Source organism: Crinia signifera, chromosome 12 (assembly GCF_055691185.1).
Source record: "Crinia signifera chromosome 12, ASM5569118v1, whole genome shotgun sequence".
Lineage (NCBI taxonomy): Eukaryota > Metazoa > Chordata > Amphibia > Anura > Myobatrachidae > Crinia > Crinia signifera.
The window spans coordinates 71,617,778-71,636,767 of NC_139228.1; the positions used below are offsets into that span (position 1 = coordinate 71,617,778).

An 18,990-nucleotide genomic window follows, 5' to 3' on the forward strand; every position below is an offset into this window, starting at 1 on the left:
GGTACTTGTGTAGTTTCACGGCGCCATTGTGGAATAGTAATTCCTATTGTACTGGTGTGTAATAGTAATTCCCACCATTGTGTAATAGTAATTCCTATTGGTGTGTAACAGTAATTCCTACCGGTGTGTATTAGTAATTCCTACTGGTGTGTAATAGTAATTCCTACCGGTGTGTATATAATTCCTACTGGTGTGTAATAGTAATTCCTACCAGTGTGTGCCTACCGGTGTGTAATAGTCATTCCTACAATTGTATAATAGTCATTCCTACCATTGTGTAATAGTAATTCCTATTGGTGTGTAATAGTAATTCCTACCATTGTATAATAGTCATTCCTACCATTGTGTAACAGTGATTCCTACCGGTGTGTAATAGTAAATCCTACTGGTGTGTAATATTAATTCCCACCATTGTGTAATAGTAATTCCTACCATTGTGTAATAGTAATTCCTATTGGTGTGTAACAGTAAATCCTACCATTATATAATAGTCATTCCTACCATTGTGTAATAGTAATTTCTACCGGTGTATAATAGTAACTCCTACTGGTGTGTAATAGTCATTCCTACCATTGTATAATAATCATTCCCACCATTGTGTAATAGTAATTCCTATTGTACTGGTGTGTAATAGTAATTCCCACCATTGTTTAATAGTAATTCCTATTGATGTGTAATAGTAATTCCTATTGGTGTGTAATAGTAATTCCTACCGGTGTGTATTAGTAATTCCTACTGGTGTGTAATAGTAATTCCTACCGGTGTGTATATAATTCCTACTGGTGTGTAATAGTAATTCCTACCAGTGTGTGCCTACCGGTGTGTAATAGTCATTCCTACCATTGTATAATAGTCATTCCTACCATTGTGTAATAGTAATTCCTATTGGTGTGTAATAGTAATTCCTACCATTGTATAATAGTCATTCCTACCATTGTGTAACAGTGATTCCTACCGGTGTGTAATAGTAAATCCTACTGGTGTGTAATATTAATTCCCACCATTGTGTAATAGTAATTCCTACCATTGTGTAATAGTAATTCCTACCATTGTGTAATAGTAATTCCTATTGGTGTGTAACAGTAAATCCTACCATTATATTATAGTCATTCCTACCATTGTGTAATAGTAATTCCTACCGGTGTATAATAGTAACTCCTACTGGTGTGTAATAGTCATTCCTACCATTGTATAATAATCATTCCCACCATTGTGTAATAGTAATTCCTATTGTACTGGTGTGTAATAGTAATTCCCACCATTGTTTAATAGTAATTCCTATTGATGTGTAATAGTAATTCCTACTGGTGTGTAATAGTAATTCCTACCGGTGTGTAATAGTAATTCCTACCGGTGTGTAATAGTAATTGTAATAGTAATTCCTATTGTACTGGTGTGTAATAGTAATTCCCACCATTGTGTAATAGTAATTCCTATTGGTGTGTAATAGTAATTCCTACCGGTGTGTATTAGTAATTCCTACTGGTGTGTAATAGTAATTCCTACCGGTGTGTATATAATTCCTACTGGTGTGTAATAGTATTTCCTACCAGTGTGTGCCTACCGGTGTGTAATAGTCATTCCTACCATTGTATAATAGTCATTCCTACCATTGTATAATAGTCATTCCTACCATTGTGTAACAGTGATTCCTACCGGTGTGTAATAGTAAATCCTACTGGTGTGTAATATTCATTCCCACCATTGTGTAATAGTAATTCCTACCATTGTGTAATAGTAATTCCTACCATTGTGTAATAGTAATTCCAATTGGTGTGTAACAGTAAATCCTACCATTATATAATAGTCATTCCTACCATTGTGTAATAGTAATTCCTACCGGTGTATAATAGTAACTCCTACTGGTGTGTAATAGTCATTCCTACCATTGTATAATAATCATTCCCACCATTGTGTAATAGTAATTCCTATTGTACTGGTGTGTAATAGTAATTCCCACCATTGTTTAATAGTAATTCCTATTGATGTGTAATAGTAATTCCTACTGGTGTGTAATAGTCATTCCTACCGGTGTGTAATAGTAATTCCTACTGGTGTGTGATAGTCATTCCTACCGGTGTGTAATAGTAATTCCTACCAGTGTGTGTTAGTAATTCCTACCGGTGTGTAATAGTCATTCCTACCGGTGTGTAATAGTCATTCCTACCAGTGTGTAATAGTCATTACTACCAGTGTGTAATAGTCATTCCTACCAGTGTGTAATAGTAGTTCCTACCAGTGTGTGTTAGTAATTTTTACCGGTGTGTAATAGTCATTCCTACCAGTGTGTAATAGTCATTCCTACCAGTGTGTAATAGTCATTCCTACTGGTGTGTAATAGTCATTCCTACCGGTGTGTAATAGTCATTCCTACCAGTGTGTAATAGTAATTCCTACTGGTGTGTAATAGTCATTCCTACCGGTGTGTAATAGTCATTCCTACCAGTGTGTAATAGTCATTCCTACCAGTGTGTAATAGTAGTTCCTACCAGTGTGTGTTAGTAATTCCTACCGGTGTGTAATAGTCATTCCTACCAGTGTGTAATAGTAATTCCTACTGGTGTGTAATAGTCATTCCTACCGGTGTGTAATAGTCATTCCTACCGGTGTGTAATAGTCATTCCTACTGGTGTGTAATAGTCATTCCTACCAGTGTGTAATAGTCATTCCTACCAGTGTGTAATAGTAGTTCCTACCAGTGTGTGTTAGTAATTTGTACCGGTGTGTAGTAGTCATTTGCATCGTATGCAAATCGCATCCAAATATTGCATGTGATTTGCATACGATTCGATCCGCAATGCGATTTAGCACCCCCCCACTATCCACATCAGCCCGAAGCAAGGCTAGCGCTGCGAGCCCTATGAGTGGATGCGGTACGCATACTCCCGACCTGTTCTTACCCCCACTATCCATGGCGGCGTGGAGTTGAATTTATAAAGCGTGGCGAGTGCATGCGGAAAACGAGCCCAAAGCGTGGCAAGCGGACACGGATTACTTGACGTGTATTCCGCTTCTGGCTCAAAGGGGCTACACCGACGTGGATAGTGGGGGTATGAACAGGTCGGGAGGACGCGTACCGCATATGAGCAGCCATCAGGTACACACTAGTGGTTTGAAGCCGCTGGGTGGGGGTGTTGCCGTGCTGGCCAATAAGCAGTGATCGGCAGCACAGCAGGCACTGAGGGAGGGTGCAGGGAGGCAGTGGTAAGACGGTTCTCTTCCAATAGCCGTCCACGCTGTGCATTTGACTAGTTGCATCAGATAATATACAGCCTGGTGTGGTTGCAAACAATCCATCCATGCCAGGCAAGTGGTTAAAACCTGTTGCATACTGTACGATAAAACTCATTGATAAACGGGCCCCTATACCGTGAGGTTAGTACATTCTCTGAACCTCTTCTGCTCTGTCTGGAGCCCTGAGATGTTGATTGTTAAGCTGAAGCCATAGGTAGGCAAATGCGGGGGGGGGGGGGGGGGTTCTGGTTGCACATAATCCTCTCGGCAAGTGCCTTAAATGATGACAACAATAGGACTGGTATATAATATGATCAATAGAGCTGCTACCACATCATGCAGTGTAAGGGACAGAGCAGAGCTGCTGCACATGCCCGGTGTACTATCTTCTACCACATTTACTGTATGTGTGGATCTGAGCCCTCAAACATTGCAGTGGACCAGAGAGCAGCAGCCAGGAGGAAGAGACAGGAGCCTTACCATGAATTGGGAGATTGTGAGCTTAGAGAGTGCAGTACTGGTTCTATAATGTTTGTGTATTTATATATTTATTATGTTTAACCTTTTCCTGACCAATTATTTAAAAGTTTGAAACAGCCTGAACCAGATGTACTGTTAAATATTAGTACTGTATTCCATACAGTATCCAATGTATTACAAGACCAACTTTCAGGGCTTTTACCAGTCCCTCAGACTCTCGTACTTACTCCAATGTGCTGCAGAGTGGGAGATTTAGGATTACATTTGGAAACCCCCCTCTAAAAATCCTGCATTTACCACTGGAAGCTGCATTGGTAAGCTTTGGTTAATTGAATTGAAGGATCAGTCTGCGGTATATATTTTGCTGATCATTAGGAGCAGTACATTACAGGGCCAGCATGGTGATGTTCTGTGATCCAGGATCAGCCCAAGGATGTTCTGTGATGCTGGGTCACTGTGAGAATGGTCTGTGAAGCGGGATTATGCTAGGCATAGTCTCTGATGCTATTGATGCTAGGTGTGTCTGGGGATGGTTAGTCTATGATCCTGGGTAGAGCCTTGGGAATGTCTGTGATTATAGGTCAGCATTGAGATAGTCTGTGATCCTGGTCAGCCCAGTCAATGACATCTTCTCACTGTAGCGGTCAGCCCAGCCAATGACATCTCACTGTAAGGATCAGCCCAACCAAAGACATCTTCTCACTGTAGCGGTCAGCTCAGCCAATGACATCTTCTCACTGTAGTGGTCAGCCCAGCCAATGACATCTTCTCACTGTATCGTTCTGCCCAGCCATATGCTATATAGCCAAATGACCGCATGTTCAGCGGGTCCCGATGATGTCACTAAACGATATCGTTTACCAATATCATTCAGTGTGTATACGCAATATTGCCCACCTGCGGCCAATAATATTAACTATATCGGCCAGGGTCGCCTGTTGTATTTGGGGCTTTAGTTTTGTAGACTATACACAATAGTTACCTGTGGTATATTATGTCGAAAATTACTATATTGACAACAAAGGTTGACATGCGCAAGGTTGACACAATTAAAATGTTGGCACAGAAAAGTTCAATGCATAAAAAGTTCAACATGAGTTTTTATACATTGTTTTGGTTCCATTGTCGACACCTAATTACGTGACCCCCAAATAGTGTATTGCGTCCCCTCACATGGCTTCCCTTGCCATGCTTCAATCCAACTGTTCCCAACATACAGATTGCAAAATATGAAAAAGTTAAATAAATGCTAAAAAGTCATGATGACCATTCCGGGTGCCGGATGCCGGTCCGACGGGGGATCCCGGCAGTCAGTATCCCGACGTCGGGATCCTGACTGCCGGTGCTCTGAGAGGGGGGATCCCGACTCACAGGGGCTATTCTCCCTTGTGGGGGTCAACGAACCTCATAGAGGGAGAAAAGAACCTGTGGCGAGCGTAGCGAGAAACCGGTACTTCACTTCATAGAGGTGAGGAGTAGTTAGCTATATATATATATATATATATATATATATAGAGAGAGAGAGAGAGAGAGAGAGAGAACTAATTCTTTCAACCTTTCAAAATTAAGAAGTTTTAAAACATTTATTTAAAAATACAATAGTAAAATGCACTTATGACATTTCCTTGGAGTGATTCTTTCTTAATGACAGTCATTAATATTCATAGATCAGATGTAACAAATCCAACGCGTTTCATCTCGAAAGAGACTTCATCAGGGGTAATTAATTTCCATAGGACTGATGAAGTCTCTTTCAAAACTAAACGCATTGCGTTTGTTACATCTATGAATATTAATGACTGTCAGTAAGAAAGAATCACTGCAACGACAAGGAGCTATCAGAAGTGCATTTTACTACTGTTTAAAAAAAAAAACTTCTTAATTATGAAAGGATCTTGCATATCAAAAGATTTAAGATTGGGGCGCTGGTAACACTATTGTTTGTGATCAAATTGACTCTTTATTCAAAGAAATTTGACGAGTGCCGCTTCTATCCTGTTCGGTATTTGGGACTTTGTGCCTAAAGCTCGCACCAGAGAGCTTTATACACTATAACATGGGGACGAGTGCGTTATCATCTATATATATATATATGTCTAGTTTCTCCAAAACACTGCCATCTGTTGGCAGCGAGTGAAACTACATATCTTTCTCTCTCACACATGCACAAACACAGAGGCAATCACAAGGTAGCAGACTAGCTTTCGGAACATTTGCTTTGAGCGGGGTTACTAGTATGTATATACATATAATAACTGTGGTTTTCATAAATCCCTCAAACATTTACGTAGATACCTACTAAATATGATTAGAAGCTCATTTTTTAAGCGTTAAAGGTCCTTTACATTTTATTGGAGGGGAAAACTAAAATCCCTGACATACCTAGTGTAAAACATTTCCAAATGGTATTATTATTTTTTCTGTAGTTGCCAGAAGCCTGTAAATTGAGATTAGAGGCAGTAAGCCAGTTCGGCCTCCCTTGTGTCATGAAAGTGCTTGAAATATTACCTTCTTTCAAGTATTCCTGTGAGCTGTGGGGTTATCAGCTTGCACTAGATCCCTCACTGCTATAGAAATAGCAAGAACAAAGCCAAATATCTTTGGGAAAGCTTTCAGATAGGGCCCCAATTATTGTAACAAATGGTTCTATTTTTTTTTTTTTTTACAAATGAATGTTCCACTCGCAGTGGCTGGGAGCAAGTTATTAAATCTCCCAAAATTCTGCCGCCCCAGAAAAACTCATATTGGTCATGGTTCACACATAACACATTTTAAGGGGCGGATAATTTGTAGCACAGAATTATAGTCAGATACAAGATGTTCCCGGATGAAAGAACATTTTATAGAGCTCAAATGTTTTTGTACTCTGACAGAACTTATTATTTCAAATTGCAACTGATCGTCCCACCTACGTAGGGGTAAACCGTGTTGTCTTGTATGCATCATTTCCCCAACATTTTATTGGCTCATTTTTACTCAGGAAGTGCTTTGGAAAGGTCGCAGTGCAAAGGTAAATTGATTCTGCCTTCTATTATATTACCCCCTAATACAGGGGTGGGCAAACTACGGCCCGCCCGCTGGATGCGGCCTGGCGGCCGATCTGGACTGGCCCGCTGGCCTCAAGCCTCAACTGCCTCTCCCGACAGTGCCCTGACTGGACGCCCCTTTAGCCACCTCCTGAGCAGTTTGGAAGCCCAGTGGAAGACGCAGCAGCGCTGTGTAGACTCGAGTGTACGTAATGCAGGGTACTTGTGTATTTTGGCGGCGCCCCCGATGTCCGTAGTACGATGAACGGATTGCATTGCATCGCATGCCATGTCCCTGATAACATGCGATGCGATGCAACACGATTTTGACCCCCTATACGATCAAAAATCGTATAAGCACCCAATGGGTGCTTACAATGTTAAATGCACCCCCACGCCACCCCCCCACTATAAACGTGAACCCGAAGCGTGGCGAGCGCAGCGAGCCCGCGTGGGGCGGCGGTACGCGTCCTACGACCTTTTCATACCCCCACTATCCACGTCGGCGTGGAGTTGAGAATAGAAAGTGTGGCGAGCGCAGCGAGCCACCGAGCCCGAAGCGTGATACCGGTACTAAGTGGAGTGCCCCAGGGTTCGGTTTTGGGGCCCATTTTGTTTAACATTTTTATTAACGATATTGGGATAGGGTTACTCAGCAATGTATCCATCTTTGCGGACGATACAAAACTTAGCAAAGTCATCAAATCACCAGAAGATGTCACCATGCTTCAAAATGATCTTGCAATTCTAGATGAGTGGGCAAAAAAATGGAAGATGAGGTTCAATGTAGATAAATGTAAGGTTATGCACCTTGGGAGACACAACCAGTGTGCAAGTTACAACCTTAGCGGAGAGGAACTGGGTAATTCCATACTTGAAAAGGATCTAGGAGTCCAAATAGACAGCAAACTAGAATGTAGTGCCCATTGTAATGTAGCTACAAAAAAGGCCAACAAAATTCTGGCATGTATTAAGAGGGGAATGGAAACTAGGGACTCAAGGGTAATTATGCCACTATATAAAGCATTGGTGAGACCTCACCTAGAGTACGGAGTACAGTTCTGGGCCCCACACTATAAAAAGGACATCATAGAATTAGAAAAAGTCCAAAGGCGAGCAACAAAGCTTATTAGGGGAATGGAGAATTTAAGCTACGGGGAGAGATTAAGCAATTTGGGACTATTTACATTAAAAAAGAGACGTTTAAGGGGGGACATGCTCAACATGTACTAGTATATCAAGGGCCAATATAAGGAACTGTCACACACCCTATTTTCTACTAGAAAGGAATCTAGGACGCGAGGGCATGAGTATAGATTAGAAGAAAAAAGATTTCATTCAGCTAGTAGAAATTATTTCTTTACGGTCAGAACAGTCAAACTCTGGAACTCTCTTCCCAGAGAGGTGGTAACGGCTGGCTCATTAAATGCATTCAAGGCAAAGTTGGAAAAACATTTACTGGAGAAAAACATCCATGGGTACAAATAAGAAATATAATTTGTCTGTAAAATACCAGAACCTACCAAATCAGCAATGTATATCTATACCAGGTTGAACTAGATGGACGCAAGTCTTTTTTCAGCCTTACCTACTATGTAACTATGTGGCATTGTATGCCATGTACAATGGCATACAATTTCAAAATTGTATGCCATCGTGCACTATCGTACGATATTGCGTCGCATCGCATACCATCGCATGCGTTATGGTATGCGATGCGATGGGCGCCGCCAAAATACACAAGTACCTAATGCAGGTATAGTCGTGACCTGCAGGGGGCAGGCGGCTCGGGCTAGGCGCTCCTGTGTGTGTGCGCACATGTGGCGCTGTCCTGTGAAGCTGCCGCCGCCCGTGATCAGCCTGTGCGTACAGGCGCCATGAGTGTCCCGACGCATACGCAAAAGACTCTCATAGTTGGTGGGACTGCAGTCAGCGCCATTACATGGTGAGAGAAAAAGAGAATAGCAGCGCTTGTATTAATTACAGGGAATACCCCTAAGAACAATTGGACTGATTTTACATTAAATTAAAAATACATTTTATTAAAACTCATATAGCTTTTGACCAATGATGTTTATATAACACTGCAATGCATGCATTAGGCTAAGATCCCACACAGTTCCTGGTAAAGGTGATAAAGGTACTGTCCATTTCTATTAGGCCCCTAGTATTGTTGGTTAAATGGATATATTTGTTATTGCCGTCCGCCATAAATGAGTTAGCAGTCTCGCACTCCTGTTCGCCTCCTGTTGGGTGTATTAAGCTGGTCCAATTGGAATCCAGTCCACCATTGAGGATAGCTTGGCGGTGGAGTTTGCAGCTGATGGTGGACTCCCACAGCTGGGGTGCAAAAGCTGGTGCTGGATACTTCTGGGGCTGGTCCAGATCAGTCCAGGTAAAAGTGGAATAAGATGGAGTTTCTGTTCAGGAACACTGTGAGGTAAGAACCACTGACGCGTTTCGCCGTGTTAAACAGCTTTATCAAAGGATGATCAGTGTTTGGAACTACTAAGTGTGTGGAATTATTATGGTGTTTGGAACTACTAGAGGAGGCAGGTGTTTGAAATAACTAAGGAGGGGCAGGTGCGTGGAAAAACAAAGGAGGGGCATATGTGTGTTTATTAAATTACTAATATAAGGGGCAAGTATAAGGGGCCTACTATTGTGTTGCATGATGTGTAAAAGGGCTATGTGGTGTGCTACAATACATTCAAAGACAAACCCCCTTTTGAGTGACCACACCCCCTATTTCTGGAGTGCGACCCTCAAATATCTGCTGGAAGTATTATGTGGCCCCCCCAGCTGAAATAATTGCCCACCCCTGCCCTCATGCGTCAGCCTAGATGAGCACTGAGGAAGGCCTTCCTCCCCCCATGGAAATCTTGTTGCAGCCTGTAAACCCCTCCATATGCGCACACCTCTAAACACTCTGTACGCCCAAATAATGCACAATGTATATGAACCTTTCCACAACATCTTCTTGTGCCTTGTGTGAAGAGAGGAGGCCCCAATACCCTGTTAAATCACAGTATACGGTATGACTTATACCTCTTACCGGAGTAAAAGGGGTTAACCCGTGTTCTTTTACTTGGGACTTCTACCCAGGTCCTGACCAGGGTAGAACATGGGCAGGACATGGGTAGAGGGCAGTGTTAAAGGGTACGCCGGGTCATCTGGCTGAGCGACACTGAATTACTCAGATCGCTCAGCACAGATTGCTCAGCACACAGTGCTTCACCAGCTGTGCAACACAGCTTATGGCCGATATATATCTAGAGATACAGTATATTAGCACATAGGCCCTTATTCTGATTGAGTCGGACGGCTCATTGCGCGGTCGGACGGCCGATGTTTGATATTTGCGCATGTGCAGAGGCGTATCTGCGCATGTGCGAACGCGTCGCACGTCCGAACACGAAGTGAGTTCTGTGCAGAACATGATCGGTCAGAACCGTCCGAGCAGGGGGTGGAGAGGGGCGTGGAGGGCTGTTTGGGCTCATTACCATATGCGTACGCCCCGCGTTTCATGGGCGTTCCCATGAAAACGCTGGGCGTACGTATGGTAATGCGGCCGTGACGCACATGTGGGGGGCGGACATATGACATAGCCGGATGTCAGTTGCGCGCCCATATCCCTGCTTTCATACGGAAAAATGTCTGAGTGGTCTGGAGCACTCGGTGCTGCCTGACCGCTCGGTCCATCATTCGATGGTCAGCGACCATCGGAGGATGGGGGAGATTCCCTGAGATGAAGGAGGTGTTCACACGAAACATCCACTCACGGTCCGATTGCTCGGCGTCTTACCGTTCGGACGGTGTGAGCGATCCGTATGAAAGGCGGGGCTAAGAACACTCGGTTCCTATCCGAAAATATGCATCCGTCCGAGTCAACTAGAATAAGGGCCATTGTGCTGTGTGTGCAGATGATCCGCTGACCACCAATAACAGCCGCACCTGGAGCCATCGGTGATTGGCAGTTTAGAGGGCGGGCACATGCAAATGCTCCCACTTGTGATGTCAGTTCCAACGGATCAGGGAGTGTGAATGGAGAACAGGCTACATGATCCGTCTATAGCTATATCTGTAGATATATATATTAGTGTGCATCCAGCTTTATTCTGCTACCCCCCAGACCAGGGTGGGTGGCAGTCTCCATCAGATGTGCAGTTGTTTACCCAGCTGATGCATGATCATCTCGTTAGACGGTTTATTTAATAAAGTGGAAATAGTTTTAAGCCGGGCTATAAATACACGCAGTAACGATGCTGCGCTTGGCCCATTTTCCTAATAGAATAGACCCAGCCTCTGATATAAATACTGTGCCTGAGCTGTGACAAAGTAAACTTGATTATGGTAAAGCTGTCATTAATTCTATCTGCTGGCCTGTGCAGTCCTAAAGCTCATTAAATGTTGCAGGGCTCGCATTATTAAATTGTGCTACATTTAATCTTTTATAATAATTGGTAATTGTGGGGAAGGAGAGAACGCTGATTATCTGTTCAGCCCGTGTCATCTGTTGCTTTTTTTTCATACGTGAATCTGCATTTATCAAGAAGAATCCTGTTACGGAGCGCGCATCGTCGTTTTCTGTGATCCGTGGGTTGCTGCATACTTAGGGCTACCTGGGCAAAAGTGGTTGCCTATTGGTGAGATTTGCCTAGTCATGTGTCACCTTAGCTCTTATCCATTGTGGGTATAACGTGTCATTGCCGTCACTGGATGGTCTAAGAAACGGGTCTCTGGCTTCTGACAAATGTGTGAGTTTATCGGATAGTTCTGGAGAGACGGTTCTGTAATGACAGCAGATGTTGGGTTCTCCTAGCTTCTCTTCTGAGGCTGTTGATAGTGACAACTGTAGACATTGCAGACTTTAAATACAGAAATAGGAAACATACAGGTGCTCACAGGGGTTGGAAATTTATTACCAGTTATTTGTGTAGCGCACACATATACCGCAGCGCTATACAGAGAATATTTGAGCATTCACATTAGTCCTTGCCGCAGCGGAGTTTACAATCTATAGTCCCTACCACATGTACACGCACACACATTCATTCTAGGGTTAATTTCTTGAAGAGCCAGTTAACCTACCAGTCTATTTTGGAGAATGGGAGGAAACCGGAGTACCCGGAGGAAACCCATGCAAGCAAGGGGAGAATATACAAACTCTGCACAGTTGGGGCCATGGTGGGAATCGAACCCATGACCTCAGTGCTGTGGTGGTTCCCCTATTCCTGGCCCGTAGTCTATTTATGCAACGCAATCGGTGGATGCCGCTACCGATGTCAGCAGCATGGCTCCGCTCCCAAAACCATTGTATTGTTCACTATCCTTTCAGTAAACGAATATTTCCAAACATATATCCTGAGATCATGCCATCGTTTTGGAGATTGCTGTGCCAAGGGCAAGTCACCACTGTCATTATTATATTTAGGATAGTTGTAGGAATTTTCCAGGCTGCTAGAACTTTCACGATCCCTCCTACGACGCGTAGAAGTTCTGTATCACATGACCCGGTCATGCATTCTAATATCAGATAACAGGTATTTGACAATGATAGATCACCTCGTAGATAACTCAGCCAATGAGGACACTTATCTCATATCTGCAGGCAATGTCTGTGCTTCATTACAAAGGAGAATTGGATGTTTTATCTGCTGCATACACGGCGCATGGAGGCAAAAGTATTGATTAGGTGTATTAATCCCAAGTGCAATAAACTACACAATGACCTTGTGGATATTTCAATGTGAGAAGCAGCAAAAAGTAAAAATTCTGCGGATAAAGGTCCTGATTCTGGAGGACTTGGGACTTACCGAGTGCCAGCACCCGCCCCACCGAAAAGCCGCTTCTATGTGCCCACTGCAGGAGAAATCATTCGATGTTTGCTGACCATCGATTGTTTTCTTGTGGGCTCGCAAATTAAAGTCAGTGGAGACTTTTATTTGCATGTACTGGGACAAAGACAGGGGGGCCGGCTGGCGTCATGTGACGTCAACCACTTGTCCCCGGCACGCATTGGCCTGCCCGCATCGCCATGGAAACGCACAGAATTTACATGGGGATGCCCATGAAATGCTGTGTGTTCCCATGGGCGACGCCCATCCCAGCCACCACACCTCCGGCCCGCCCTGTGACCCCCATCATAAATCAGGCAAAAGGACAGATTTAATTACCCGCTGTTAATTACCGAGGGCTAATCCATCTGCAGTAGCTATTCAGTTATACCCATGATCCCGCAGGCTACAGTTGATATGCAAGAGAAGGGCAGCGGTGGGGATGTCGGCGTTCACAATACCGACGCCGGGATCTCTAATACTGTCTGGAGACCAGTGCCGGAATCCCAACATCAACGAGTATGCCAGTGCCAGAATCCCGACTGCTGGGATGCCGAACGTAAGCATGTGGTGCAGGTTAGAGTTGGGGGGGGGGGGTAGGTTTAGGCACGGGGGGAGGGGGGACATAGGGTTAGTTTGCAAAGGAGGTGGGGTTAAGTTTAGGCTGCGGGGATGGAGGGTTGGGAACTTAGAAGTGGAGGCAAGGGTTGAGCTGCGAGATAGGGGGGTTTGGCAGCAGGGTATGGAGGTTAGGGTCCGTCAATAGCATGGAGGGTTAGGTGCGGGTGTAAAGTAAGGATTCCCTCCTTAGGGATGCTATTGTCTCTTTTTTGACTGCTGTTATCACCACCGTCAATCATCCGTATATATCCCTGACATGTGCATGGCCATAGACAACTGTGGGGTAGATGTGTGAGGCAGTGATAAGGGAGGAGAAGTGAGCCAGAGGAGAAGTGGCTCATGGCAACCAATCAGCATTGAAGTAGCATCTATAATTTGCATAAAATAACATACAGAGCATCTGATTGGTTGCCATGGGCCACTCCTCCTCTGGCTCACTTCTCATCCCTTATCACCACTTCCTACATCTACCCCTGAATGTGAAAGCCCTCTAACTTCTGGAGATCATACTGTGTATTTTTCCTAATTAAACAGCTTATATTGGGTACATCTATCTGCAGGGACCATACATTGTAGATCTGCCATTTATTAGGATTTTATTTAGTGAAATGAAATCATTTGTTTTCTGAAAGATAATTTATGATCAAATTTCTCTTTGCCAAGAGCACAAACGATCGATATGTTCTTTAATGCAGGAAGCCTCCAATATGTCATTAATCTGTTTATCTGGCCGCGAGGTCACACAGCTTCTCCCTGGTGCCGTAAGCAGCCTTATCTCAGCCGTGGCTGGAAAGTCTGTGTGATAAAATCTGGCTGGCCGGGCTCTTGGGTTCAAGTGTAGCGTGTAGGAAAAGCTTATTTATTCTAAAGTACAGATATTATCAGGGAGAGTCCATCACGGAGAGTCAATGGTAAGGGCCCATGTTTGCAGATTTCGCCGGCCTCTAGAGGGGGTGTGGCCAGTCTACATAGGGGGTGTGGCCAGCCTTGACAATTAGTGAGTGTATGGTTTGTGCTCCTTGATAAATATATATACACAGGGCCGGATTTGTCATTGAGGCACGGGCCTAGGGGTGGGACCTATTGCAGGCCGCAGATGTCAGTCTGAGGGGTAGATTTATTAAGCTCTGTGAAGTGATAAAGTGTCTGGTTTTTATCAGCAACCAATCAGCTCCTAGCTGTCATTTTCCAAACCAAGCCTGTAACTTCACAGATAGGAGCTGATTGGCCGATTATAAAAAACAGACACTTTGGGGGGCATGACCTGGTCGGCATCCCATGAGGACGCATCTCTGAGGGCTCTTCACTAAAAGAGAATATATCCCCCTCCATCTGCCCATCCTAAACTCCCTACTGCCTCATCCCCCCTATAATCCTTTTCCCCATCCCCTCCCCAGCAGCCTGACCTGTGCCGCGGAGCCGGGGAGAGCCTCCGGGCGATCCTGCGGGTTGCGGCCTAGCCCCCCTCCCTGAATAAACCCCAAAAGCGCAACACACCACCAGGTACCTGGGTATTACACACAGCCCTTGCCCAGCCACACGGCTATTGGGGTCTGGAGTCTCTAGGACCCGCTCGAGACCTTTGGGGGAAGCTTGGAGCAGTGGGAGTACCTGTCCCCCCTCTGCACGTCGCAGCGAGACATATCCTGCCCCACAGCAAGTACACAACCACCTGACCCCCTGTAAAAGTGCCACTTTGAAACTCGATATTATGCACGATACAGGAACCATGGCAGCCTAGGCCTATGCCTGTCCCGGAGTCTTGCTAAATATATCTCTGATTGGGAGAAAGAGGACCCCCTCCAACTGAAACATTAGTCTTGGTCAGACCCCTCTGCTCCTGTAGAACACCTTTTGGCCTTTTCGTCATGCCTAAGGGCCAGCGTAAACACGACAACGTGGAGCCCTCTCAGACACTAAGTAGATATGCATTTACGGCAGACAAGTCGCAAAAAAAAGTTCTGAGCGCATCCCAGGAACATTCTGATTCGGATGAATCTGACAACGCCCCCCTGACCAGGGGTGACCTCCGCTCTCTACTTCGAGAAGTACAGGAGACCCGTCGCTCTGTACAAGCAGTCCAAACCGAAGTCAGAGAGGCAATTAACTCCCTTAAGTCTGATATCAACGAAATCGGCAACAGAACGGACCATCTAGAATCCAAAGTAGATGATATTGCCACCTTCCAAAATGATTTGTCTGCCGACCTGCAAAATTTAAAACAAGAACTACTGGATCTACAAGACCGACAAGAGGACCAGGAAAACAGGGCAAGACGTAACAACTTACGAATAAGAGGCATCCCAGAAGAGGTAGAGGCCCATGCCCTAGATGACTATATCAAGAAATTATTCTCTCACCTCTCCCCAACAACACCGGAGGATCACCTTCTCTTAGATAGAGCGCATAGAGCGCTTCGACCCAGATCCATGGACCCTTCTATGCCAAGAGATGTCATCCTCCGCTGCCACTACTTTCAGGCCAAGGAAGATATCGTCAGAGAAGTACGTAAAATCCCCAAAGTGTCTTTTCAGGGACATCACTTACAAATCTATCAAGATATTGCACCTGCCACCCTGACGAAGCGTAAAGAGTTTAAACCCATCACTACTATTCTCCGAGATAAGAACATCAGATATAGATGGGGTTTCCCTTTCCGTATCCTCATATGGCACCAAAATAAATTCCTCTCTGCCAAGACCTTAGACGAAGCCCAGAAGATCTTGACTACCTTGGGCCTTAATGCAACGTCCTCTTCTGCTGATGCTGCTCAGACTGCACAATCCACGCCAACAGCAATCCCCACAACCACTCCCAGAAGGCACCTTCACCGTGATTGGACTCAGACTCCGACCGCCAAGAAATCTGCCTCAACTGACCACCCTCCCTGAGGATGAACCTCACGGCGGTATTGTTAGAACATCTATTTCTGGAGTACACGGACGTGGAACCCTCCAGGTTTTCAATGTTTCTTTTTATTTTTTCCTCTCTCGTCAGCTAGCTGGTTAGTTCATTTGGTTAGTTGGTTAGAATTAACATTGTTAGTAGGTTTTCAGATACATAAGTTAAACCAAACGTGTCTCTAGACATTGTATCTTAGGGTTTCTACTGTTTCTATTTGTTCTTAACCTAGTTATTATGACTGATTATTGTTGTGCACTCTGTATTGTTTTGCACTTCCATGTAAGATCTGTCTCCCACTCTATCTTTCTAGTTACTGCCCTAGACTCCGGGCCAGTTTTATTGCTTAGTGACTCTTGAAGTCATCATGACACAGAACTCCCCAGGCCACGACCCCACGTTGGGGCTTTCTGCCCCTGCCCGGCCCTGGTCATCTCTCGACCGTCCCCTTCCCCCCAATGGCCGGCACAAAGGACCAGAGAATGTTTCATCTGGTCTCCTACCCCCTCACCTTCTTCCATCACTCCCAGTAACTCCCTGCATCCCCTGCCCCTGCCCTCTCCCCTTGATTGACAGGTACATACCACCCACATTAGTTAGTAGAAGCACGTCATGGGCACAATCAGATAGTTCTTCCTTCCACCATCATGCCGTTTAGAATATATTCCCACAATGTAAAGGGCCTGAATAGCCCTTTCAAACGTACTAAACTATTCCTTACACTAAAAAATGCCAGGAGTGACTTGGTCTTCCTCCAAGAGACGCATTTTAAAAAATCATCCCACCCTGAGCTGAAGTCCAGACTTTACCCCCTCACATTTCATGCATGTGATTCCACTCACAAAAAAAGAGGAGTCTCTATTCTTATTGCTTCCCATCTCACATTTACCCAGGAAAATGTTTTTTCAGATAAAGAGGGTGTCACACGTAGCCGCGACGGAGCGCGGCGGGTACAGTACTCACCCGTCCGCGCCCGCCGCCGGCTAGCGTGTGCAGGCTCCGGTCTGCGGTGTGCGGGTAGCGGCAGCTCTGGGTAGGGATGGCAGCAGTAGTGGTGCCGGGAGGCCGGCGTCGCCATCTTGGTTGAGGGCAGGAGACAGATTGGCCCAGAGTGGAGGTTCCCTCCTCATCCTGTGCTGACAGCCAATGGCAGCCATCCCCTGGGGATATAGGGGATCTGCCTAGGCTGTTCAGTGTCAGTGCAATGAGTCTTTGGAGTCATTCACAACTCCTAGCTGATTCCCGGATCCTGGCTCTTTCTCTCCTGACTCTGGTGCCTTGCTCCCTGCATCTTGCTACAAGGAAGTTTTCTCCTGACACCAATGCTGCAAGTCCTACCTAGTGCTTGTTCCTGCTTGTGTCCCAGAATTACCCTGCACAGCTTCCCGCTGTCCTCCTTCATACAACTCATTCATTCCATCATCTTTCAGTCATCCGGATCCATTTCTTCTGTCATCAAATCAACCTCCTTCCGGATCCTCATCTATGTACTCTGGCTCACCAAGTATACGTTTCCAGATTTCCCTGCCCGTTATTAGTATTGTGCTGGACTCTATTTAATTTATTCCAACTGTCACTTAAAGAAGTATTTGAGTGAAGTTTATCATTTATGAAATCCGTTATTAAACCTGCACGTTTCAATCCTACTCCTCCTGGTCCGTCTCCGGTTCCTGTGCACCACACGACTCCATCCAGCCCTTTAGCCGTGACAGTTTGCACTGACCCGATGGAATCGGGTGAAGCACAGGCCTCCATGACGGATGTTTTTCAAGGCATCATGGCTCGATTGGAACAAGTAGAGACTACCCAGCGTCAAGTGGCTCAATTTCTCCAGATCTTGTCATCACCTCAGGCGGCTCCCTCAGTTTCAGCAGCACCAACCTCCGGAGCTTCGGCCCCTGCTGCTCCCCCTGGGCCAGCTGCTCCTCACCAGCTACACCTGTCAACCCCCAGTAAATATGACGGGTCCCCGAGGGGGTGTCGAGGATTCCTGAATCAATGTGACGTCCATTTTACCCTCCAGCCTTCCAATTTCCCCTCTCCCAAGACTCGGGTGGCTTACATCGTGTCCCTACTGGCGGGTCCAGCCCTGGAGTGGGTGTCCCCCCTTTGGGAGCGTGCGGATCCCATCCTCAATAACTATGAAGAATTTGTGGCCTCCTTCCGTCGCATCTTCGACGAGCCTGGCAGAGTGTCCTCCGCAGCCACGGAGATCCTAAGGATTCGTCAGGGCAGTCGCCCAGTGGGACAATATGTCGTACAATTTCAAACCCTGGCTTCCGAACTCAGATGGAACGAAGAGGCTCTCGTTTCTGCCTTCTGGAACGGCCTAGCCGGGCGCATCAAGGACGAGTTAGCAACTCGCGATTCTCCTTCCACCCTGGCTGAACTCATTTCATTATGTAACAAAGTCGATCTGCGACTCCAAGAACGCCAACTTGAGAGGAATCGCTCTGATCGCCTTCGCCCTCGATTTCCTTCCAATGTCGCACCAGCCTCCAAACCAACCCCGCCTCCTGCGGTGTCAACAGATGAGCCCATGCAAATCAACCGCTCCCGTCTCTCTCTCGAAGAGAAGTCCCGAAGACGGCGAGAGAATCTATGCATGTACTGTGGCTCCTCAGCTCACTTATTGGCTTCCTGCCCGCTGCGGCCGGGAAACGACCGCTCCTAATCTCCCCGAGGGAGGTCCGATTAGGAGTCTTGCTTCCATCTCCCTCTTCTTCTGATTCCACCATTCCGGTTACCCTTGTGTGTCCCCAAGGGAGAAAAAGAGTTCAGGCCCTATTGGACTCTGGAGCAGCGGGAAACTTCCTTTCTTCTTCTTTTGTTACCCAACATGCCCTGCCTGTGCAACCCCTGGATCACTCGCTGGTCCTCACTGCAGTGGA

At 45.6% G+C, this 18,990-nt stretch overlaps 1 protein-coding gene across 1 annotated transcript in view; it reads left to right on the forward strand.

Annotated features, from left to right (window-relative positions):
• The window catches only part of PRIMA1 (proline rich membrane anchor 1), a 71,858-nt gene that overhangs the window by 18,971 nt on the left and 33,897 nt on the right, over positions 1-18,990 (forward strand). The gene's annotated exons all lie outside the window — the stretch shown is intronic.